This window comes from Dermacentor silvarum, chromosome 4 (genome assembly GCF_013339745.2).
Source record: "Dermacentor silvarum isolate Dsil-2018 chromosome 4, BIME_Dsil_1.4, whole genome shotgun sequence".
Classification (NCBI taxonomy): Eukaryota; Metazoa; Arthropoda; class Arachnida; order Ixodida; family Ixodidae; genus Dermacentor; species Dermacentor silvarum.
The window spans coordinates 83,297,660-83,323,397 of NC_051157.2; the positions used below are offsets into that span (position 1 = coordinate 83,297,660).

General features: G+C 48.0%; 1 protein-coding gene and 1 long non-coding RNA gene across 4 annotated transcripts in view; one reads left to right on the forward strand and one right to left on the reverse strand.

Annotated features, from left to right (window-relative positions):
- Window positions 1-8,370, reverse strand: part of LOC125944727 (uncharacterized) — a 90,336-nt gene extending 81,966 nt beyond the window's left edge. The window contains exons 1-2 of one of the 2 annotated variants that reach the window (XR_007466404.1): window positions 8,159-8,370; window positions 7,205-7,422 (exon numbers count right to left, since the gene is read on the reverse strand). This is a non-coding gene — a long non-coding RNA (uncharacterized LOC125944727). The remainder of the gene's footprint in view (window positions 1-7,204; window positions 7,423-8,158) is intronic. The other variant, XR_007466403.1, reaches the window with a different exon arrangement.
- Window positions 1-25,738, forward strand: part of LOC125944726 (mucin-5AC-like) — a 194,264-nt gene that overhangs the window by 20,566 nt on the left and 147,960 nt on the right. The window lies entirely within an intron of this gene.

The window sequence follows — 25,738 nt, forward strand, 5'->3', positions numbered from 1 at the left end:
GTTTGTGTGCGCGCGAGCTTTTGTCCTGACGAGACAGCAGCGTAGCACTGGTCTTGGTTTATGACAAACTAACGATTGGGAACAGTTGGTTTGTGACTGTGAGCCATTCGGCGGTACATGGTGCAATTCGTCCTACATTTACGACAGCTAAGTCTCACGATAGAGTAAGAAAGACTGCAGTGTCTTCACTCCGTGAATTTCCTTAGTACGTCTTTCACACGCACTTAAGCGACACATAAATGCTTGCAGTCTACCGGAATGGCCGCTGCATTGCACTACAAGTACAATGGTGCCGCAATTAATTGTGACGCCGAGAGGACGTGACACCTTAATGTTGAATCGCCTGTAAAAAAATACCTCATACAACTCTCTCTATCCAGAGAGAGAGAGAGAGAGAGAAAAGTCGTAAGGGAAAGGCAGGGAGGTTAACCAGGCTGAGCCCGGTAGGCTACCCTGCACTGGGGAAGGGGAAAAGGGATTGAAAGAGGAGAAGGAAGAGAGAAGTTCACACCCTGCACATTTACACAGTCAAGCGTTCATCGCTGAGTTTCGTCACAGGCGGTCATACAGGCCAGTGCACCTCAAAAAACGCAACAGCGCCTTTGTAGTCCTGCACATAGCAAACGCACGAGGCCACGGGCCCAAGATCTTCTCCTCCGTAAAAGGCCTGTCGTCCAGAAATCCCTGTTCACCCGATGGAGCAGGGTTTCCTTGTGTTCATCCTATCTCGTACATTTATAAATGCCTCGAAAAACGTCACTGCAAATGCTTATGCTAGACAAAAGAAGGTTGTGTCTATGCAACAATATCGTTTTATTTTATCCTAATTCTTTAGCGCACGAAATCTTGGAGAAAAGCGCCAAGCAGACAAGGTCATACCAGTCCTGGCAAAATATACCAAATCATATCTGCTTGTGGCAATAAGTTTGTATACAAATACAGAAATTATATGAAACAAATATGGAAACCACACCACCGCGTGGCGCTTGACCCTCATATAGCTCTTCTTTTTTGACTGCAACTGAATCTTGCCGCTACCGGTTAACGATTTACTAATCATGCAGATCTATGACACGTGCGCATCCCCCTCTTCCTATCGGTCATTACGGATACATTCAACGCACAAGTTCTCCGCTGTATACCTCTTCCCGACAGATAAAAACTTCGTCGCTGACGGGTTGTCCGTCTGACATGAAATGCGAGAGAAAATAATCAGCCACGGGTAACAGCTTATGTTCTGCTGGTGATCGCAATGAGATATCGATCAAGGTTGCTGAACAATCACAACACGCGACCTTTATGACGTGAGGGACATGGTCAGTTCTTCAGCTTGGTGAACACAGAAACTCAAGAGGCCATGTTTGTTTTTTGGTGCGTATGAACAGGCTGTATGTTAATTAACCAAGGAGCGTGGTGACTCAGAGTGCAGACTGTTGCACCACGCATTTCGTCGTTGCAAATTGTAAACGGCAGCTTTACCAGACCAAGATGTCGGCTCTCGGGCGCTTCCTTAAAATGGTCCATAGTGAGTGCGGTGTGTACATCCGGCTCAAAAGCGCTGCTCTTATACTTTTAGGCCAGGACGCTCCACAATTTTCCGGCCACACTATACGACGTTTCTTAGCTATCCGTGCGAAGCTGTTTTGTTTTCCCTCGCGACATTACGCATTTCTCGAAGTCGAGCCGTTAATCTCGACGCTAAAGAAACAACCGCGAAGCCATTCCTTTCCGCCCTTCTAAAAGCGCCAGACCAAAGAGCTGGAGGCGCTTCCGTAATCACACGCACCACCACATCCCGCCAAGTTAATAGCCTTACCGAATTCCCGCTCTACTCCTCGCACGCGCAAAGTGGGCGTTGTAGGCGAGCGGTTTCTTTTTTTCCCGTATCAACGAGTCGCCTTTGCGACGAAACTGCGCATTGACTCAAACGAGCGTATACTTCCCAAGTGCCTGCCCAGTTTAGACGCCTCTGCGCTGAGCGCTGCCGCCTGCAGATATGGGCGCACAATAGACGCGTCCTTATGTTTTTGGGAAGAGAAAGACAGTCGGCAATCAAGGAGCGAGAGTGCTTGATAACAATGTGAAAAAAAAGAACATTGACAAAAGCCCATTGTTAACGTTGCACTGAAAGATAAGTAGAGTTGGTGTGCGGAAAGCTACTTCTAGAAAGTTACCTATGAATAGTCACGGCAGGCAAGTTGTGTGCTAGAATAGCCGTGTGATACCGGTGTCTACTGCCGGCGCGTACAGTTCTTAAAGCGCAGTAGTGTTACTTGTACAAGCACGTTTAGTCTATGAGGAAGCGTATCATGTTATATTCTATGTCCAAGGTTGTTGTTGTTTTCTTCTCTTCTGTTATTTTTTTTTTGGTTGCTACTCACTAATGTTTAGCTTATGTATTAGATCGATTTATTATTTTCTTTGGAAGATTATTGCCGCCTCGTAGTGTATTGCACGCGCATGTTTATGCCATTGGTAAAAAATAACTTCTTGTTAAGCACGGCTTAATGTTATCTATCCTTCATCTTCTCACTGTTGTTCATGTTTGCGAAAGCTTTAGTGACGTCGCCCCAACACGTTATTGATTACGCTGCCACTGGCAGTGACGCGTGGCGGATAATCTAGCACTTGAAGTCTGGTGATGAAGTGTCATGGAAGCTCTGAAGTGGCTAAGCTATAGGCATCCTTGATTTCTTGACTGAAAGTGAGCAACTGAGCAGCAGACAAAGAGAGCTCTTCATTTAGACACAAGAAAGTGTGACGGAATACGTGCAGAAGGCGATGAATAAGTTATCACGTCCAAAACGAACTCTAAGTTGTTCGCAAGCATTTCGACACTCCACGTACAATAATTCTACAAGGTATGAAATTAGCAACTTCCCACCAACACGTCAGCCTATAGTTATGGCGGGGAAATACGATGTCAAACCGGTGACTGTCCAGATGAAGTATACATTTCAGATCCTGAAGCCTGGGATTTATTCACTATTCCGGTCCCACGACCACTACACATGCGTTAAAAACAAGAAAACATAGTCAGCACTTCTTTTTTTTTTCGGTAGTAACTTTCATTCTCGAGAGCACTCGTTCTCACCGCTGAAGAGTAAGTTTACCGTGCTTGTGGATGGTCAGTGAAGATATTCCACTGGGGCCTACGAGAACAATTGTAAATGGATCCAAATGTGGAATCGAGCCCTTACGCCAGTTAAAAAATATTGCCAGCGCTCTCTTTCGAGATTTAAATCATTTTACATAGTATGGAATCGGACGTTAGTCAATGTAAGTAGGTCACATCTAAACTTTCCCAGTATCCGAAATTCGACCAAGGCATCAGGTCTAAGCCCATTTTTCTTAATCCATTGTTGGTCACCATGCCAGGTAAACACTGGTCGAATGCATACACCGCGAAGAGCTCAGCTCTCGTTGCTCCCAAAACTTCACTGCAACTTAGAAACAGACTGTCGAGAGTAACGGCTTCTAGAACCAAACTATACCACGATACGAGGCAGGAAAACTAAACGGACAAGCTTGCACTCTTGTCGGGTCGAGGGTATACGCTTGCAGTCTTTCCTTCACGTTCCTTCTCAGCACAACGACCTGCGACGGTTTCGTCAATCGAGTTACGCCTAAGAAGCGCGTGCCCGATATTTCCGACGGATACCTTCACCCGATGGAAACCACCGGCACGTGTGCGAACGTCGACTCCAGGCGACGGCCGTTAAACGCCGAACGCGTGCAATATGTAAATCAGGCGCGACACGCACTCCGCAACGACCTCGCTGACGATACGAAAAAGATGGGCGGTCGGCGCTGCGAAGAAGTTCCCGTCCGTTGAGAGATAACGGAAAGGCGCGATAGGCAGTGATGACACACCTGACGACGCAACTCTAACATTTTATTGTCTTTACGTTCATTCAGCGGAGAAACATCCACTAGTCAAAGGCACCTGTGTCGTTTCCGTGCCTTTTAGAGGAGAAAGAAGCGCGATCTCTTTTGAAATCTGAGCGACTAGCGGCAATAAGGGTATGACAGTGCCCCCGGCGCTGAACCACGGAAACGAAGTGGGCCGTCAGTATCATCTACTTTCTCCCTCTCTCTTCTATTACTTTGCTTACGCTTAAATATTACATATGCCCATAAGCGTGAACGCGTGTGGCATATATTCTTATACTTTGTTTTAACTAAGCGTGAGCGTACGTGATCCTCTCAGACTACTTATTGGTACACTAAAGGTTCGCTGAAGCTGCAGGATCACGCGATTCGGCGAGGACCAATGATATATTCCCAATTACACTCGTCTGTGCTGTAACCAGGAAGGAAGTGGCTCTCTGGCCAGGAACTAGCTATGCCGGCGGCGTCCGACTCGCCCGGCTTTGCTACACGCGTTTCCGTCCAAAAAAAAATTGCGACAGAAACATGGATTGCCTGCACTGACATTTTCGTTTCTTCTGAAAATCGTTCCATCGCACGAAACGTTAATCGGCCTCACGGCATGACAAGAAGGATACGCAACAAAAGGAAACAGAGTGTAGACTTAGGGGGGGAGTGGAGCAGAGTGGCCCACTGACGCTTACGGGAGCCATACTTTATAGCAGGAGCGATGTTAAAAGAGGGAAAGGAGGAATAATTGGAACTTCAGCAAAATTAGAAAGGTGCGCGACAATGACTTCGTTGTCGAAGTTCCGAGGTCATCGAGTATGGTGGGATCAGATGGTGTACTTAGATTTTTTCCCGACCCCCCCCCTTTAGCATAATGCACTCATGAAAAGAAGCAAAAATCTTGGTTAGCAAAACTTGAAATTGGCCTCCTACGGACTGCGATATATGAACGGACAGTCGATACAGCACAGAACAAAGCAGATAACGAGATTGTCGCTAAGGCAATTGGCGTCCATATCTGGAAGATAACCTTGCCCTGTTTACCTGCTCATGCGGTGAGAAAATTCTTTAAAAAGAGATATGACTATTTTCTAGGTGAATATATGCTATGATCACAGCTATTCTGATGATCTATTTCGCGTTAACTCACTAAGAATTATTTTAAATAAGCAGTGTAAAAGGAAACATCAAATCTGCTTTCAAGAGGCAGTGGTTAGACACATGTGCCGGACATAAATATGTTGCATGAGACTAAATGTTCGACGGCGAAGCTACTTGTTACAAATTAGCATGCCCACGCTTCAAATCCCCACATCTCCAATAATTGGTGCTTAAAGCCGAATACTGTGTTCCCTCTCACATTTCTCACGACTGCAGGCGTTACAATCGTAGCTTTAATGCGGCATACAGCAGGTATGCTGAGAAAGCCAGTTTATTAAACGAAATTTTTAAATATATTTTGAAAACCGGCCAAGAAAAGTGAAGCTCAGAAAGTGAAGCTCAGCAAACCCCCTAGAAGTGAGTCTCTAAAGCTTCATTCCACTGAACACCGTCGTAAGCGAGCTCCTCTGAAGCCAAGCGACAGCGGGACAATTTTCCCTGGGATTTCAGAACAAGTACCTGTCCCTCAAGCAAAATATAGGTGAAAGGAGCGAAACGAACCGATTGTGCTACTTGTCGTTATGGAGCAAAACCGCACCTTTTACACGTCCGGCCGACAAAATGGCGATCAATTTTCTAGCGAAATTACAACTTAAGCGACATCCACGTCATCACGAATTCTTCCAAGTCAGCCAGATCTCCCTCCTCTCCCACCTTCTCACTTTACGACGACAGGTCCTTCAGTTCTTTCGGCATTTCTTTGGACACTTTCGCAACCCCGCGGGGAAGATCAGAAAAGAAAGAAAGAAAAAAGGCAAAATGTTCGGACCTTATACGATCGCCATCCTTGAACAGCAGTAGCGCGATGAAACCGTCATGCTTTGTCGAAGGTGTATAGTAACGGCGACGTCTGAGCGGAAACGACAGAAGCGTGACTCCGCTGTATGCCCGGGGTCAAGTGCTGCCGCCGGGTAATGGCGATCATCGCACTGACCACAAACGGCTGGGAGCCGCTGCGCGCGGACTCGTGAACCGGAGAGACAGAAAGCCACGGACAGTGAGACAGCGCTATAGGGTGTGCGTTTCACTCGTCGACATCGGCTCATTAGCGGCGTCAGCGGCCGGGAAAAAAGAAATAGAGAGAAGACACAAAAAAAAAAAAGAAAAACACAGAAGACGCACTTGCCCACCCCCAAAGGCATTGACCGTGTTTTTCGCCTTCACGCCTCGCCAAATTACGATACAAATGAACTCGGAACTGCTGCTGCTGCTCCGAGCCGTCGATTGATCGCAGTCACGAATAGGCTGTTCGTCGTGCGTGAAGAATTATTGGTGAACGAGTTTTCGCATCAATCGTCGCCCCGGTCTTTTCTTTTTCTTGCGCTTCGGCTGGCATGTCCCCTCATTTCCTTCGATTACATTTCCTTTTTGTTTTTCGTTTTTTGTCGGCCACGCTGAACGTATTGGTTAGTTCGCAACACTTCCAGCATATCTGACAAATAGCCTGCCCTCAGTGCTCAGCCGCGGCGGCTTCATTTTCATTTGCAGCGAATAACTGGTTCCGCGCGCTTGCGGTATTTTCTTTATACTTTTGTTGTTGATGATCATGTACCCTTTCCTTCTCCTGCGTTGCGCCGTGCTTGTTTCTGTTATCATTTTCCTGTCATAAGAGCAGTTATAAGAAGCCGGTGATTCTAACAATCTAGGACGACTTTTCTATATCGAAGCCAAAGTTCTTAACCCCATCGGTAACGATTTTATTATTATTATTATTATTATTATTATTATTATTATTATTATTATTATTATTATTATTATTATTATTATTATTATTATTATTATTATTATTATTATTATTATTATTATTATTATTATTATTATTATTGCTATCTAGATTGTCTGCGTGTTATACGCACATCAGAGTTCAGGTCATGATGTCGGACATATACTAAAGAGAATATATCTTACATTGCGGTTCAGGTGCAGTACGTAAGATGTTTTATTTTGTATTATCAGCCATTACGCGTCGGTGAAAAAGAAAAAAAGATAAAAAAGAAGACAAACTACTCCATTTTGAGAGCTTAGCCAAATTTACTTGATGCATCGAATCTCGCAGTCCTTCTGACCGAACAGCCAGTACAGTACTGCACATTATCTTAGTTGAATGATGGCGCATGCATCTTCAGCTTATTGGCAGTGGCCACTTTAAGCAAATGCTACTCACTTTGCGCGAAACTGAAGTTTACTGTGTTGCTGCGCAAACCTATACACGATCGCTGCAACGTTATGCGTAAGTCATGGACCAATGAAGGCTTCCTTGGCGCAGGTTTGTCGAGTATACTGCCATCTGTCTCTGGCCAATTTTACAAAAAGCATTGATGGAACCGGGAGTCAGCGGCACCATAGCTTCAGCGGCTACAGTTTGCCTGCTAATTTTCTGGCCTGAAAAAAAAAGTATGCTTATTTTACATCGTTCTGTTTACTGCGCTAAACTTCTATACAATACGACGAAATGTAGACACTTGGGACACATTATTTCACCAATGTAACTTTGGTAGCATTCTGGTAGCCGTTTCAAGGGTCTGACAAGGCTCAGCCATTTCCACACTTTCAAGCCACTTTTCAATCAGCCATAACTCAAGGCAGATCAAAAAGTAGCAAAATGTGGCTAGCCTCTGGCAGACGTACAGGACTGGACGACCAGTCAAAGATCTCGACATTTCACGCATTCATCCATGACACACAAAACACAAATCACTTTGTCGCCGACTGCCCTGCTTTGATGGATGAATACGTTATGCAAGTCGGGACGCGATCGACATGACTTGAAAACGTCATCTTCAGCTCACAGACTCCAATAATGGCCCGAACGTTAAGTACGCTTCACCGGTGAAACAACAACTGTACCTACAACAACAGCGACAACAAAAACAGCAACGTCATCACCGACGTCATTAAAAACACACCATCAGGCTGTCTCGCAAGAAGTATAGCTCACACGCCTCAACTGTGCAACAACAACAACAACCTCATCGTCGACGTCATCAAAGACGTCCCATCAGGCTGGCTCGCAACATATCAGGCAGAGACAGCAGCCGTATATAAGCAAACAGCCTCACCAAAGCACTCAGAGCGGCCGCATCAACGCGGCACAACACAATGCAAATAGAACGCTCACCTTTCAGCCCTTCTCGCTATCGTGAGGGGAGCCCCCTTTGATTGCGATCTGTTTCCAAATTTACGCTCCGGCACCCAGCGGCAGTAAGCGACGCAGTGACCAGAGGAGGAGGTGGACGCGAGAAAAGAAAAGGCTTTTTTGCCACCTCCGGTCCGGCGGCACTACACACAACGCGGCCTTCTGTGTGCATCGCGTACTCGCGCAAGCGGTTATTTTCGGGCGCTAAAGCAGCCATTTGAGGCGAGAATACAAACAATGGGCTTGTCTCGTCCTCATACTATTACCATCCTTTATTCGCATTTTGTTTTCTGCCTCCACTTTCACTCGGTTTGCTGCTGCTGCTGCCGAGGGCCGCAAGCAGTCCGTTCCTTTTCTTTCAACCACTTCGCATTGACAATGGCAACCACGGCACGTGACCCGCGCGACGCAGAAACGGCAGAAGAAAGAAGAAGAGAAAGAAATTGGAGCCAGCCTTGCCCGGCAGCGAGCCTTTTCCCTGCTAGCTCAACCTTTAGAGGCGCAGTTCGCGCCTATTTTGCTCTCGGCGCACTCCCCCACCTCTGCATTTTCTTTTTCATTTAGATTACTTTTTTCCGCTAGCACGAGTGGAGAGTGCACGTGCCGTACGCGCCCGAAACGCACGAGATTAGCCGAGGCTGAGAGGGTTTGGCATGAATGCCGCACGCCGGCTTCCTACTCACGGTGCTTTTTTTTCTCAAGGCCCTCTTCCTATGTCTTTCTCTCCCTCTGAAGCGGACCGTAGTAAGAATGTGGCCCACGTGATCCCCCCAAAAAAGGAGAACGGCGGACGAGAGCGCGCGAAAAGACCGCCAGAGATTAGAGCTCAGGAAAGACTTAACAAGAACGGCGGTGGCGGAGGCTTCCTTTTCCTAGAGAGACGAGATCAGCCGCGCGACTTAGCCGCAAGCTGATATAAGTCCGTGCAGGGAAATGCGCGCACTCAAGAAAAGGCCGCCGCGTCATGGCGGGTTGTGTGTGTGTGTATATAAATATATTACACACCCTGTCGGATATTCGTTACCCAGGGCGACGACGGGGACAAAGTATCCCGGCGAGTGAAAGGAAATTCCGAGGCCTACGGAGTGGGCTTATCTATCGTGGCCCGATCCGGAATGTCAGCGCGGCAGTGACCCTCTTCTTCTGAACTGATGTGTGTGAAGATTTCGCACCTATATACTACGTGTGTCGTTCGCGTGTGGCGAATACTCCTTACACCACACGCTGCGTGTCTGTATACCATGTGCGAATCTCGTACACGCGTTGTGCACGCTCGAGTTCACTGCGGTGACTTCTCCAAGGGTCCGTTCTGGTTACTTTTCCCACTTTTATGACCTATAGGAAGACGGGAGCCACAGCACCGTGTTTCGGTATAGTATGGCATTGAAGTGGGGAAGTCTACGGGGTGTGGCTCCAACGCTTGAGGCGCTGCTGTGCCCGAGACTGTGCGGATGACGTCCGGATTTGCAGGTACACCAGGCTCAGCGACAAGTATAATCACGTGACCGCGATCAGGATCGTTTGACGTTGGCTGCAACTTCCGCTGTATAGCCGCATTACTTTGAGTAGAGCAGACACATAGGCTGCACCATCCACGCTGTATATTTTTGTAGTCATTGATGAGAATTCTTGATCAGCGAGACGCGATGGAAGTAAAGTGGCCCTGAATGCACGAGGACTATATAGGCTCACATTTTTGCTAGTGTCCGTGATGAAACGGCTGTTTATGTCGCGCATCCCTCCCTCACGAACTTGGATGGTCACGCGGAAGCGACTTGCTAACACATACGCCAACAACGATGCCCCTGTCGCCTGCCACCTTGCTGCAGTCGCGGTGGGGCAATACAACATTGATGACCGTTGTCATGATTCCAAACGACGTTAGTACGGCGTCCCATTTAATTGAACAAAGGACTTTGAAATCAAGGACTCGTTCGCACTACCGGACCCTTTCAACGGGCGCCAACAAAGAGGCGCTACGTAAGAACCGCAAAAGCCGTGCCACGAGCATCGAACAAGACAGTCAAGGCCATTCCAATTAACGACACGTCTTGATTGCAGCGGAGGTGAGACCGTTGTCTCAATTCGGTCCTCCCCTGTGACCACTTGGTGCTTGCACTGAGACATGCACTCTCGCTTGCCGGTTGGTGTAGAGGAAGAAAAAGAGACAATTAATGTCAAGGCTTGAGCAGTCCCACGCTGACATTGTACAGCATGGGACGAGTGGTTTTGCCCATAGTATTTATTCTACCCCACACAAACACCTCCTGTGTGACTGCCCAACGTGCGCAGATGAGAGGCTTGCCCTTCGGATATATGTTTGGGGCACGTAGGTGACAGGCCTTTTACAGAAGAGGATAAGTTGGGACCATGGCCTCATGCGTCTGCGATGTGCAAAGCCACCAAAGCGCTGCTGCGCTTCTTGAGATGCGAAAGCATGTATGACCACTTGTGATGGACTGGACGATGAACGCTTCGTAGTGTGTGTGTGTCCATGCAAAGCGGGAACTCCGCCCCCCCCCCCCCCTTTCTCATCTTTCAGTTCCCTTTCCCCGTTCTACCAGTGCAAGGTAGCAACGTTTGGGGCCGTTTTAGGGATTCGCTTTGGCGGCTTTGTACATCGCACACGCGCGAGGCCACGGTCCCATCATCTTCTCTTCTGTAAAAGGCCTGTCATATAAGTCCCCAAAACCCATTCTCATCTCCGCATGTTGGGCAGTCCCACAAGAGATGTGGCCTCACGGACTTTTCACGAACAACTGTTTTACTTAGTCAGGCGCTCGTGTTCTTGACGCTTCTCACCAAAGAATATCGGTTGTTGAGAGTAATTCGAGACTGGATGATGCTAGCGGCAATTGCTTCCTTGCTTGACCGGCCTGCCTTGACACGCCAATGGATGCTTGTATGCTAAAAAAACAACAATGACTTAATTCAGCAACTATGGCGATAAAGCAGCGGTTCGCGAGCAATTACAGCGCTTGCTCTCAAACTTGTTTCAAGCTCCACAGCAATGCGAATGGGGTCACGACGAGAATGCCGGACTTATTCGCGTGTTTCCGTGAGAGTAGTCTAGAAATAGGCAAAGTAGCCAGGAGCATCACCTGTCTGCTCTTTTATATTTCTATTACATTTGTAGGCCCTTTACGGCCGAGTGAACTACGTGAATGAACAAAGAATAGGACAAAGTCATATATTGTTCGCATCTATCTTGTTGGAGAGACAAAGTTCACGTATACAGATTACTGAGTCTACAGTCTTTTCAGAACTGTGCTGGGCATCAGTTCCTGGGGCCCCGCTTTTGATATACCTGGCTAGTTTTCTAGATAATTCACCGTATAGCAAGGTACATTGAGCCCAGGTGTTCTGTACCTACTCAATTTCAAATACCTACCCAATTTATGCCCCGCCGGCGTCGCAGGAACCAACACCTTCACCCATCTACCATCCTCCAACTGTTTTCTAGAACGACAAGAAAGGCTGCAAATATTATGAAAGATCTTTTAAGTAGAAAAGAATATATAACAAGAATTCAAGTTTTGATTATCAATTCACAAAAAGAGCGGGCGTATTACGTTAATCAATTAAGCATCGCACTTGCACATACCTTAGCGGCATGCCTACCTTAATTCGACACGGTTAATTAAACGACCATCGTATGCGTGCCGACTCGGGGTCGGCGAACGTAATGAAAGAAAGCGTGCGCACACCTCCCTGCATACGGGTGCGCCGCCCCGTCGCAATGGGGGGTCAGCGTGACGCCGTTCGGGAGTCACAATGCGGCTAGCGCGCGCACAGCAGCAGCAGCAGCAGCAGCTGGCTTTGTCCCACAGGAACACACCGAGAGAGCGGAAGGCATGCGCGACCATCCACTGACCGCAGACAAAAGCAATTTAGCAGCTTCCAATAACGCGCGCGCCGCGCATAACCCTGCTGACCCTCCCTACCCCCCATCTTTTTTTCCCTTCCCACCTTATAACGCGCACCATCGCGCTTCGAGGCGTCCACGCGCAGAGAGAGGTCAGCGTGGTCTTATTCTCCTATTCCCACAGCGCAAAGCCCTCCTCTGCTCGACGATCTCCAGCGCTACCACGCGTTGCGTGAGCCGCGGGGTGGTCGTGGTGGTGGTGGTGGTGCCCGCACGTAATCGCCCACCGCTGCTGCGATTCTGCTTGCTTGCCGCTGCTCAGCTCGAATACGACGCTGCCGTTATTTCTGCTGGCCGCGGCATACGGTGTGACGCAACTCGTTCGCCCCCCTTCCCGGCTTGCCACCTCGCGTGCGAGGCTGCAGCCTTCGTGTGTTCTCCACGCTCCATACCCTCCCTTCTTGTGTGGTAGTTAGGTCGCGTTAGGTAGAGGCGGAGGGTCAAAATCGCGATAATGCGGCATCCGTGCATCCGGTCGCGAGAAATGGCGATGGTCAAGTCCGTTCACGCGTGGGTGTACGCCGCGGGGTTGGCGTGCTTTGGCCGGGCAGCGAATATCTGCAGCGCTGCGGCGCCATTGTCGCGAAAATAATTGAGTCGCTGGTGCGACCGGACCCGTAGGATGGGAAGCGGCCGGCTAAGGCGAAGTTGCGTGCCGGCCTAAAATCACATGACGAGGATGCAAGAAGGCCGGTGCACAGCCTATAAGCACATGTGCTTATAGACTAACCCCTGAGACGCTTGCTTGATTGGCTATAACCCCTCTCCGTAATGCTGTTCGGACTAAAGCCTTAGAGAACATACGCGTTAAAAGATGGCGACCAGTACGGAGTGGTGCGTGTACAGGAAAGATGGCTGACTGCTACTGTAGGAACCTGTTGAAATTCTTCAAGTAAGCGCTTGTTGGCGCTACTCATAAGTGGGATCGCTCGCGGAAGCGCACCTGTACAACGAATACTTGCACTTAATGAAGCTGTAGCGTATGAATCAACGTAAATACACCAGCGCGAAAACAATTCAGTAAATCAAGTGGACATAGCACAATTTTTTCCTGTCTTCGTACCTTCACTGGACTTACTTTTTTTTTGCGCCCACCAACATAGATTGCGGCTTAAGTTTTTCCCCTCCGTCACGTACACTCGGTGCTAACCCTTTTGCTCTATAGTCCCCAATAGTGCGCGCTTTCCAGAATCTAAGCGGTAAAAATACACATGACAGAGACAGTAAAAGTTCCCTTCAGCAGTCTGGCTTTTCACATTGGATGGGCCGACAACGTGTCGTGTGATAAATGCGGTCGCGAGGAGAATCTTAAACAGGTTCGTGTGACTGTCCTCGCTACACTTCACAGAGGCGATCGCTCGCAATCGCGAGAGTGCGCTTTGATCAAAGACCGTTATCAGAGCAAATAATTTGAGAATGCCGACTGCATAAGCTGTCACAGCTGGGCACTACGAAGGCCCTGCTACAGCTTTGAAGGATAGCAGACCTGCACAAAATGTGTAGCCTGAATAGGTGTTGGTAGCGCTACAAGTGCTACTGTGCTGTGATATAGCCTGCTGTGATAGTGACCTGCTGGGATTGTGTATCTGTGCTTTCTTTCTCTACTTTCTTATCTTTCTATCTACCCCGTTACCTAGTGTGGGGTGGCAAACCGAATTTTGACTTCTGCTTAACCTCACTACATTTCCCCTTTCTTCTGTCTACCTCTCCCTTCGACGAACTTGATGGAAACCTCGAGAAACTGTTCTCTCGAGTGGAAGTTCAAGTGAACCGCAAGCATTTGGAACTTGCTATGGGTGCGGTGACACTTGTTCGTTGAAATGAAAACGCCAACTGGTATTTCATTGCGTGCATCAGCTGATTTATGGCCAAGGAAGAACTGACGTCGCACACGAGTCTCTATACTCAGGAGCGATGTCCGTGTCGTCAAAACGTTCTGCGTGGCCAAAGTCAACACGGTTCTTCGACACGGTCATGTTAGACTCTGAACGAGCTCGCGCTGTAAAGCCTGGAAGCACGCCGAGACGAACAGCATGGGAACGACACTGAAATCGTGCACCGCCCGACCATCTCTATCACAACGCCCACGGTCATCAAACACGTCGAAAAACGAAGCGCCGCCCGACCTTGCGCTGAGAGAACTCAACTCCACAAAGATAAGCCATCATGATCGGGAGAGATACCGAGCCTTAGCACCGTGGAGACGCTGTCGTCAGGTTGACACACGAACCCGCAGTATACGCTCACGACGCGAGGACGCCGGAGGCACGAACGGGTCGTGTATCCGCCCGCGCCCACCGTTCATCGTGACGCCGCGGCAATCGACTGCGCGCCATTATCGCTAACGACTCGACGGGCAATCACGACCCCAAGACGTGGACCACGGTGGAAGCCCCTCGAGTTTGCAGAGGGATTACGTGTAGAACGAGTCCGGTAGCACGATGTGGTTGAACCTCGCATACCTGCCACGTTGTCTGCATGGCCATAGGTAGATCTGGGAGACCGATACTGGAAGCGAGGCCTTTAGATACGTGGTGAGACGCCCTATCCATTCAACGGCTTCGCCTCTAAACCGAAGAGAGCGTCCGCCCTGTTGGCATGCTTTTAAAGCAGAATTACACGTCGAATTACCTCGTCATGTTGGTTCTGAAATCAATGAATTCTGTGCGTTGAACGAAAACAAAATGTTATTGTGTAACGGGCGGCGCGTACCTTCGCTTATGCAAAGGGTATGGCCCGGATTCGTGATGCCGTGTGTAATATGCGAGAATAAACTGTTCGTGTAAGATATGCGAGAATAAACTGTTCGTGTAAGAATGGTGCGCTGGCTGATCGTGACAGTAGAAGAAATATGATAGCGAATGTGTCAGCTATTGGCAATCATTCCTTGAGAAAGAAAAGCTTTCTGAATCTGGCCCCTGCTTTGTTCAGATGATGCAATGCCAACATTGGTATAGCTGAAGGAGAAAAGCATGGAAGACGTGATGCGATGTGATTAATGACTGACAGCTCACGCCACTTCTTACTGCCGTGTTGTATGCGGCCTCGTGGAGCTCTAGCTGCCACTTTGCGTTAGTATTGCGCCTTTGATATGTTTGTTATAATTCAAAAACGTATAATGGGAGTACAATGCGCTGAACAACGTATCAAAGAGAACGGAAAGTTTGAATTGTTGGTGCTTCATGACTGTAGGTATACAGCGCAGAACAACGCGATCGACACAAGGAGGACTGTGCGTTTCGATATGCTCCAGACCTTATCGTGTTCATGAGATGTACCTATAACGAAGAAGGATTGAAGCTAAATAATAGCTTACTTGCGTCAGCTATCTTTGTCAGAGTAAAGCTGTTTTTGTTGCCATCAAAGAACATGAGTTTGTATGACGAATGTCTTCGAAAGCTGACCGGTCCAGGTCCCTTCATCACCACAGCTCATCTTCAAAATTACGCAGTCCACTGTTCGCGAGGCATATCTCATTGACCAAGCATAGTTTAGCGTCTGGGTTCGGCACGGAACACCAAGATTTTCTAGTTAATTGAGCCCAATCTACGTCACGCAGAAACAGAACTGTAGGTTCACAACTCATTAAGCGAAAACAAGGCTTTAAAGTCTCTGGGTCACTCGTAACGATGCAGTACAGCCAATTCTGGATTGCTTCAAACCTTCTGCATTGCGAGAGCCTTCCTCCTGCATCAGTAAATACATGTTCTGATGACGTACGTCAGGAAAAGTCGCGTTATACGTCTTGTTAAACTGGACGGCTTTTCTCCAGAAGCCCGTATGAATCGTGGTACAGGTTTTGATTCCTACTCAAACATATACATTTCATTAGCTGGTTTAAAAAGTAAGGTGTTCATCAGGATGCCGTGTGGTGAACAGCCTGCTTAAACCGCTAGTACCATTTTATTCAGTCGAACAGCGGCTGGTTCATTTAACTCTGAACGGTACACTATGGCCAAACTATTGGGATTCATCTTGCTCATTACGCACTAGCGGTCCTTCGAAGTTCGACCCGGGTTCTTAGCTTAGGGTGCCATTGTTAAAGATTTATTAGAGGCCACAGCGTGTACGTGACTCTCTCAAACACTGTAACGTCCGCTCTCCAATCGTTTCGTCATGAGCATTAGTTGAGCCGCTAGACTTAAAGTAATAGTATGCCAGCAGCAGCGCAACACGTACTCTCGACAAAAATCATTCTGCTGTTGGCAGTCCACTCCGGAAATCGCGACTATCTACAAGTGGCCCTGTCCTGTTTGCGCTGACCTGGAATACTCGCCTGTCGTTATACAGTACCAAGGACAGGATCGTTGTTGTACATGCCATATGTGCGTACAGTACTATGGCACGGCTCGTACTCAAATACCTTATTTTTTTCTTCTTCTTCTTTTTTTTCTTGATTCTGGTCAAAGTAAGTATCCTGCTGCCGTTTAAATAATGTAGGGAAAGCAAGGGTCGTTTGAGTGGAAGCTAGATTGGCTGTTGTTGCAATGCCGCCAGGAACAGACTCCGCCGCCAACTTGTGAGGCAAATGTCGTCGTTGCCTGCATAAAAATGGTCTTTTCCAAGTTATTGGGCAGCTCTGTCAATAGCGCCGGAAATGAAGTCAGGTGTGTCCAGCGACAGCTCTGGTAGCGGGCATTCAGTCCCGTCCTGTCAGGCCAGTGTGTTGGGTGTCACTCACTAATCCCTATGACCTTCCATATCAACACGGAAATTGACGGCTAACCCAATGAGCGAAGGACTGGAAACAACACTAACGCACCTCGTATGTATACCGTTATATGAGCCGTCTTGCCAAGTCGAAGTTATTGCGCGCTGCACGTGACACTCATGCATTGTGCAGGATGAAAACTTGAAAGGGAAATTCATGAGTCACCGCGGCTGCACCCCATGACGTCAGGTTCGTTTCCAAGTCTGAAGAGATCTTTAAAAGCCGTTCAGGCTATTAAAGCCTTGATCTGTCACGCAGTTGCCACAAAAATGGAGTCATGGAAAGCTTGCACTTCGCGACTACGGAGGCCTGCGTCATTTATCGCCTACTCAAGCGGAATAAATTTACATTCGCAAATGGTAACCGAGGTCATACGGCTCACAGTAGAAGAGTGGTCGCGCAGGAAGTCTGTCAGTTAGGACTCTCAGTCGACACGCCGCCAGGAATAACCATTCATGTCGCCATCGCTGTGTACGTCACCTTGTGCTTTGCACGTTTAACGACACCTCTCTTGTCGCACACAAGAGATCAAAGCGCATTCTTCGGGAGGAGTTTTGAAAAAGAGCCATAATTTCAAGATTATTTCTCTGAATGCTGGATAGGATACGACTTCCTCCTGCGCGGTGCATGCAATGCCTTGCTTGTCTTGCGCCGAGCTTCTTCCTTCGCTTCTTCGCCTCCCGATCTCTCTCTCTCTCTCTCTCTCTTCTTTTTTTCATCGTTTCTTTCCCTGGAGTCCTCGACAATGACATGCAATACACGGCAATAAATCTGTTAATTGACATCACACTTTATGTGTTTGCTTTGCCATTCCGCTAACCAGTCTAACCACGTCCCGTGGCGGCGCGTTTTTAATGTTCGTGTGTTTGGTCAGAACTTGCGCCTCTTCACAGGAGCCGTACAAGCAGCAGCCGGGCAATAAAACCGCAGCATTGCGCCGTAATGGCACAGACGCGCGGCCACAACAGACCGAAATGCGAGCAACAGCGAGTTGCCACACGAGCAAGGTGTAACCACGGACGATAGGCACAGAGCTGACAATGTTGATGGCACAGATCAACGCAGTTCCCGTCCGGTGAGCGGCAGTTACGGCCCACTCCAGGATACTGTAGTATACGCAGATGACTCCCGCCGCCATCTATACTGTAGTCCGCGCAAACCTCGAGCCGACCCATTTCGCGTTGGCACGCAAGCCAAGCGCGCCGCTGACTACAAGGTGGGAGGCGGTCTCGCTTTGTCCGGAAGCGCGCGCTCATCGCTCTGCTTACAAGGATTCGCGACCCGATCGTAAAGAATACTCCTTCCTTCGGCCGGCGCATTCTGTGCCGAACGCACCCTAACGAAACGTCGGGCGGTCGTTCTAGAGGAGGGAGAGAGAGGGAGCGTGATGTCGGCCGGCTGTCAGCGGCGGCTCGATCGCTGGAGGAAAGCAGGTCGCTGTGTCACTTTTCTGAGGAACTAAACTACAGTGTGGAGATGCCGCCGGCGTAGCGTGATACAGCAGCGGTGGCACTGGCTACCGGAATAGGTCGGTCACGTTCGGCCTTACTCGGAAGGGAAGGCCGAGACGGCGGGATGGCGAGTAATCATTGTCGAGCAGTTCTCCTGACATACATGGTGACGTGGCAGCTATTGCGATTACGTTCTACGAATATAGAATATATCCACCTGGCACGGGCACAAAACACAATGCAATGTTACATAAAATTCAGTTTATGTGATGCATGTGATGATGAGCGTAAATGAGTGTGAAGATCAACCGCTGTCGCTTAAGCCACTATACTGTATACGCAAGTGCGTGCAACTCTAACAATTCCTTCAGTGTTGTTTTAATTTTGATCCTTCGTCACTTGGCACTTTCGAGCCAGTTGGTGTTCTTGCTTCACTGTTGACACATTCTTCGCCATCACCGTTTTATTATTATCATCGTTTTTTTTTTCGTTTTTTTTTTTCTTTTGCAACGATGCATCGGTGGCGTAATTCGAGGCAGCTTTTCTGACGGCGGTGCCTGTTAAGCTTACTTCAGCGATATTTTGGCAGAGCTGTTCTTGAAGATACACGTAATTTATTTTCCGAACTAACGTATCATATATTGCTTCTTATATTGAGACGCCTGAAGACACTAAAGTGTTCTCACTATGCATCATGCATCATTCATCACATGCATTCATTCCGGTCAGGAAGGATCAGTCCAGTACACTGGTACCGGTTTCCTTACTCCTAAACACGAGCGAGAGAAAGATAAATATGCGTCAGCGTAAGACAGAAAAACATACAAAATAAAATTAAACGCTTAGAGGTTTAACCGAACCACCATCTCGTTTACTGTTTCCTTGAAAAGAGTCACCACAGCAGAAATTTTACTTTGTTCCCACCCGGGATTTGATCCCGCGTTAACGACGTGTCAACCGTCGTGCCGTCATTGTTCTGTCGTTGTCGCCATGCCTTTGTCGGCCGTCATCGCCACCGTTTGTCGTCGTTGATATCACTGTTGCCGTGCCATCTTTCTCGTTGTACCTTTCGTCACGTCTTCGTCCTCATTGTCACCGTCGTTGGCCTTGTCATCGACGCTGCTGCGGCTGTTTTTGATGACAGTTAAAGCTTTTCTTTGAGTCGACCTCCGCATTTCGTATATGTGTTTTCGCGTTGATAAAAGCAAGGTAGGACCAGCAATGCGTGTACGGAAGATGTTGAGATATTCGGAAGGTATAAATTTGGCGTTCCTTATTGCTAAGGTTCAGTCAGTGTGAATATCTGACGAATCAACACGGAAGGTAGGCTCAGTGATAGGCAGTATGGTTTGTTCTGCGATAAATTCTGGGGTACGAATGTGCTTTGAACGCACGGTGACGCCTTCTACGCGCTTGATGCTGCGGCAGACTCTTGGTAATGCAAATCTCTCGAGTACATCGAAGAAGAGCGGCAAGTTGCGAAGACTTAATACATTATTATGCAGAACTTGAAGAACAAAAAAATATATATAGTTACTAACCTCTTATCAACTTTTATCGTTTTTTCCGAGATTCTAACTGCGATGCATTGGTGTAAAACCAGGTACTGCTGATATGATGCCACACACGAGCGCTATTCGACATTCCGTGGAGAACCTCCAATGAATTGTGTGATTTCGCATCCCAGATCTACACTTCGGCAATGAAAGTCGTCGAAGTGAAGTGTTCCCGATCAATATCGACCACTCGGGCAATGTGCGTAGAACCTTTAGTGCACAAACACTTTTTTTTTCTTTTCCTTGTTTCTTTTCCTTTTTTTTTTTTGCATTCCGCCCCCACGCATTGCATGCCGTGGCCGGAATTTGAATGTGCAACTTTGTATTAGCGGCAAAGAAACATAGCCACTATGCTGCAACGACGGATCTACAGCCAGCGATGGTAGTGACAAGTTTAGTGATATCGAAGATCGTGGTACATTATGAAGAATTAGTTTGGTACCATCGCTATCGATTTTGGTGCTGTTCGTTTTTACATAGAGGTCAAACACACAGACAGGCACGAACACACACAAAAATACGCAGACTGTTACATGGTTTCCCGAGAGAGAAATATCAGCTGTAATAGTCTTAATCTGCACTCAACGAAAAAAAAATTAAGAACTTTAAAAAGTGTGACAACTTCGTCTGTAGATCAAAGCACGCTGACTCAGAATCTGCGGCTCAAGATCCTTCGCAGGCTGTTTTGAGAAACATCTAATGCATCAATTAGGTTAAATATTCAGATTATGCGCCAGCGGTAACCCCACCTTCTATCACAGATCTCTGGCAAATGATCGTCGGAAAATTTTCTTTAAAGGGAAGAGACACTGCCAAACGAGACATTTAAGCAGCATCGATGACGGAGTTAACCCGTGCCCGAGGAATTAGAGAAAGAGGGGAAAGGAAGGCGAAGGAAGGCAAACGAATTGGTTAGCTTGAGCCACATTACATGTAATTTAAAAAAAACGAGACTACGGGCCCGGCCTGAATGAATACGTTTCCTTTTCAGACTCCCTTTGCATATGATTTTTTCTTAAACACTGCAAATGAGTGCGCCATCAGTTGAGACGACGTGATTTCCGTCACGAGCACGTGACCGGAGAAATTGCCAGAGACGCAGGCATAAGACAGCCCCCCACGTTAGACACTCCTGGCAATCGTTTCCGAAGCTTTCTCATAGCGTACGATGACTTTTCGTCCAGATGTGCAGTTGCTCAATGTATCATGGCGGCGATTTCGACAGACGGAGACAGAGTCGAGCGCTCAGGCGCGTACAGTTCCTGTATTGCGCAACAGAGATATCTGACCGCGCATCCATCTGGCCTGCCTCCGATGCGGTCCCAGGAAGACACCGCAACAATTACCTTGCTCCCACAGGAAACGGAGCACGCACTGCAGGCGTGGGCTGGCTTCTTGCGCAGCGAGAGTTAAATAGTCCATTAAGGCACGGCGTCGTCTGTCAGCCTCGTAGGCTGGCCAGACGACGGCCGACTTATAAGAAACGTGGAGCCACCTTATTGGAACGGCCCCGACGCGAAGCCTACCCGCGCTTGCATGCGATCGCCAAACTAGGCCTAAAGAACGCATCTTCGCAGGGCCTAATCACATGTATTCATTCCGGTCAGGAAGCATCAGTCCAGTACACTGGTACCGGTTTCCTTACTCCTAAACACGAGCGAGAGAAAGAGAGATATGCGTCAGCGTAAGACAGAAAAAGATACAAAAAAATTAAAGGCTTAGAGGTTTAACCGAGTAACCTCTTGTCCGGTTGGTTATTCTGCACTGGAAATACGGGTAAAGGAGCAGATGAGATGAGCTTGAAAGAAGATGGGAATAGGATTTGTCTGCACAAACACGATCAAGACGCCTGGCAACCGATTATTGTCTTTCATACAATTCCGATGCTTTAAAAAAAGCGCAACAATGCACTTAAAGCAACTCGAGTTGGCTGGGATCATGGGTTTAAGGATTCTACCTTTCGTTAAGGGACGGTTGTCACGTTTGTCGAGCTAGAGCAGAGCGTCAGCATGGTCTTCAGAAGTGTCCTGACATCTGGAAGTTGCAAGGCTGAATGCGCGAAGCCTTGATGCATAGTGAGAACACTTTAGTGTCTTCAGGCGTCTCAATATAAGAAGCAATATATAATACGTTAGTTCGGAAAAGAAATTACATGTATCTTCGAGAACAGACGGCCTTCATATGCGCACAGAAACCTGCCGCGGATCAGCCTTGGTTTGATTTGGTAGCGCCAGTTGGCGAACGTAAAAACGCGTGATGAGCGTTTGAAGAACGCCTCTAGGTAATGCGAATATAAAGTACGGCGTTTCAAAACTTTGCCAATGTAAGTTCAATAAATTAGTTCAAATAAAGAGCTTTCAAGCATAACGTAGCACAGGAAACCTAATGTATAATTACAGCCAAAGTAGTTCAGTACTTCTTGCGATATGCGGCACCGGTATACTAACAGAACGTGGCACAGTAACGACGAAGTTAACATGCGCGAGAGGAATTTGGTGAATGTATTCCATAACTACTTGCGAAATTCACTACTCTTCCTTGCTTAGTGCGCGCTGAATATATAAAACTAAACTAAAGAGAACGTATACCAGAATAAAACACTTGGCAAGATTTCGTTTAGGTGCAGCACGACAACACCGCGATACAGGTGCGCGTTTGAAAAACCTCCTGTGGTAGAACCTTCGCTCTTCATACTTTCCTAACATTTCACACAGCGTGTCAGCGATGACGTAACCTTCATTATCGGTTCTGACGGGAACTTGCTGAAAGACACAGGGTTAAAAAATCTTTTGCAATGAAACAAACAAATAAATGCAGCAGTCACACTTTCACACTAACAAAAAAACAAAAAAAAACAAGAGAAACGACAAAACGACGAGCTGCCGTTAACCTGCGGAAACCTCTCAGGTATATAAGCGGCTTCTGTTCAGGGTGCTGCTTCCCGTATGCCCCACCTTTAGTTTCCTCGGGAATTGGTTTTCTCCTCGTCTCTCTGTTTTCATCCTCATACCAACTGTCTGCTACCGGCCGACATGACTTCGTAAGCTACTGCGCAACTGAAGCGATAGCCCCGGCTGACGTGACGCAGCGTCGTCGGCGCGCATCCTGCCTCCGAGCATCAGGACAAGTTTCCCCTTCTCTTCGTGTCTCTCCGTGTCCTTTCCCCCCCATTACCCTTCATTCCGCCAGCACGAGCCCAACGAGATAACAACAACAACAACAACAGAAAACAAAAGCAAAAAGAATGAAAGAAGACTGCCCAGGGTGCCCAAACGAAATACACGTTGCCGGTGGCTGTTCCGACAGGCGGTGCGTCCGCGCCAACCTGTGCGTTATAATTGCCGGTCTCGGCGTCACTGCATGCTCGATGGAGAAAGGCTCCTCTCGTTGTCAGTCGCAGTCCTGACACGACTGCATGCCCTAAACATAGCATGCGGCGATGGACGCCGTTTGTATCACATTGCCGCTCGTTTCCCCGCGTGTCTTCTTCCGGAGATGCGCAAAAAGCGGCACGCATTCAGGGGGCGTCGCCAACGCCCAGCGTTGCCAAATTGGCCTGCAGGAAGTGACACGTACTATCCATGGGAACGTGTATACACGTGCGCCCGAGTGAAAGACAAGGTGCGAGAAGCGGCCGCCGTATTCGCGCCAAAGTGCGCCCGACTTCCGCGCGCGAAGCTGTCGGAAGCTAGCTGAGAGCAGAACCACCGCTTTCGACGCGGTGCGCAGCTATATGTATCTGTCCATATAAAAAATCGGAACCCTGTAACAGGCTTCCAGCGCTCCACGCGTAGTGCTAATGGTCCGCCTCGCCTCGCGAAACTCAAGCCAGTCCGAAAGGGACGCCCACCATTTGTACCGCTCTAAACTAGTTTGCACTTTCAATAGGTGTCGTCGTAACAGTGGTCGACTTCCGAAAAAAAAAAACATCGTGGTCGACGCGCAGACATCTCTATTCCGCGACGGGAACATTTCGTTCGTCACAAGTAATGCAGCATTTTTTTTTTTTTTTGCACTGTTGTATAGAAGACAAAGTACGGCTAGCAAAGCGAACATGTCTTCCTGCCAACGCCTACGTATTTCCTTGCTTTGTTTCCGAACGCCGCCGCCGCTCGAGAAAGCAATCGATGGCGTTGGCGTCGTCTTTTGCTTTCATGTCGGCATCCGCGATTTGTAAACGCGGATCCGCCTTGCACCTTTCCCGCTCTCGCTTTTCACTTTTCCAACTTCGAGAGGCTGAATTCGATGCGTGCGGCCCAGTTTCCAAGATGAGCATTGAAATACCCCCCCCCCCCCCCCGTTGCCTGTTACAATATGATGATTATTAGTATTATTTGTTTTGAGAACATATATACAGTTGACAAGAAAGGGGGAAGCGAGAAGCAGGCTGGCAACTGCCACCGAAAGGAATGGGCACAACGTCTGTCTACTCTTCAGCAAGGAGGAGGGGGAGACGGAAACACAGAAATGGAAATAGCAAGAGAAAGGAAGAGTATAGGAAAGAAAGATCGAGATGACAAATCTCAAGGAATAAAACAGAACAAACACACGCACCCGCACAGCACATAAGATTTGCGGTTTCACGCGAAGTACGACGCAGGAGCACTGAGTGCTTGCGCTAGCTCTTGCGTTGAGCATTTAGGCGTTGTAAACATTAGCAGCAGTGCGTTTTACAGGCTGCGCATTGCATCCGGGGCTGATGTTGATTAAACGATGGGCTTCAACGTCGTAAAGTGACACGTGGGCCACGATATGCGCCACGGCGTCTTCCATAGCCCAAATCATAGCCCACCTTCCGCATGCAGCGTCTATCACAACATCGCCCCCATTGAAGTGCGGTACTGCGCGTGGCCGCGCATTGAACCCACCGCCAGCCGTAGAACACATAGTCGTCATAGAATATATTGCTAGGCTAGTTGGTTCATTCTTGTGTGAAATAATAAGCGCAAACTTTAGATGAGATACCGGACAGTGTCTTTTGTCTGTCTCACTGTCCCGTTTAAAGTTCCGGGCTTATTATTCCACGGAACCACGTGGTCCATGAGCCACTGCGACACGTACGCCCGGACTGGAGTCAGGTTTTGTGTGTAACCGGCCTGCCGAATAGGAAGGTACTTCGGTGCAGGCCCGGTCCGAATCCCAGGTTAAGAAGAGTCATGTGGTCCCTCGAACTGGACCAAGAGCACGGTTCTCCCGCGTAGCCCGAGCCCACGTCGTTATGTGAGCAGTATATGCTAATAAGTAATCACCGAATAACAACCACGAAGTCAGCATACATCAACCTGCTTCATCTATGCAATCCATGAGCATGCATTACTGTTTCTGGAGCTACTGTGAATATTTTGTCAAGATACCACTTTCGGAAATTCGATAAACCATCGGAGTAATTTGCCACGCCGACAAGGTATTGCTCATTCTATATGCTACTTGGCCTGCATATACTAATACTAAGAGTTATAAGCCCGATTCTTGGAGTTAAGTCTATAGGTTGTCGTCACGGAGCTTCTGGAACATAACGACCCCGACAACATGAATGCATCTCGGATGATCATATACCAGCCATCCCTGTAAAATGCGGTATGCGAACAACTTACCTTATTCTGCACAAGTATTTTGACGGCGCAAGAGCTTACGTGAACGTTGTTACCGTGTGTCGTTCAATATTACTATTTTGCTTTGATCCTACGTGTCTAGTCTAAACTGCTACCGGTGCGTTTGAAAACACCACCGCCACTTTACCGAGAAACGTTATTATATTCTTCCCCAGCTTGTACGAGTTATTCTTACAGATAAATAAAGTACAAATATTCTTAGATTATGTCACACTTTGGGCTCTCGAGAGTAATCTGCGTAAGAGGAATGTCAGTATGGCCCGCTAATTGCGCATGTGTGTTCCCAATAGGTCGTCAAAGTGCAAAT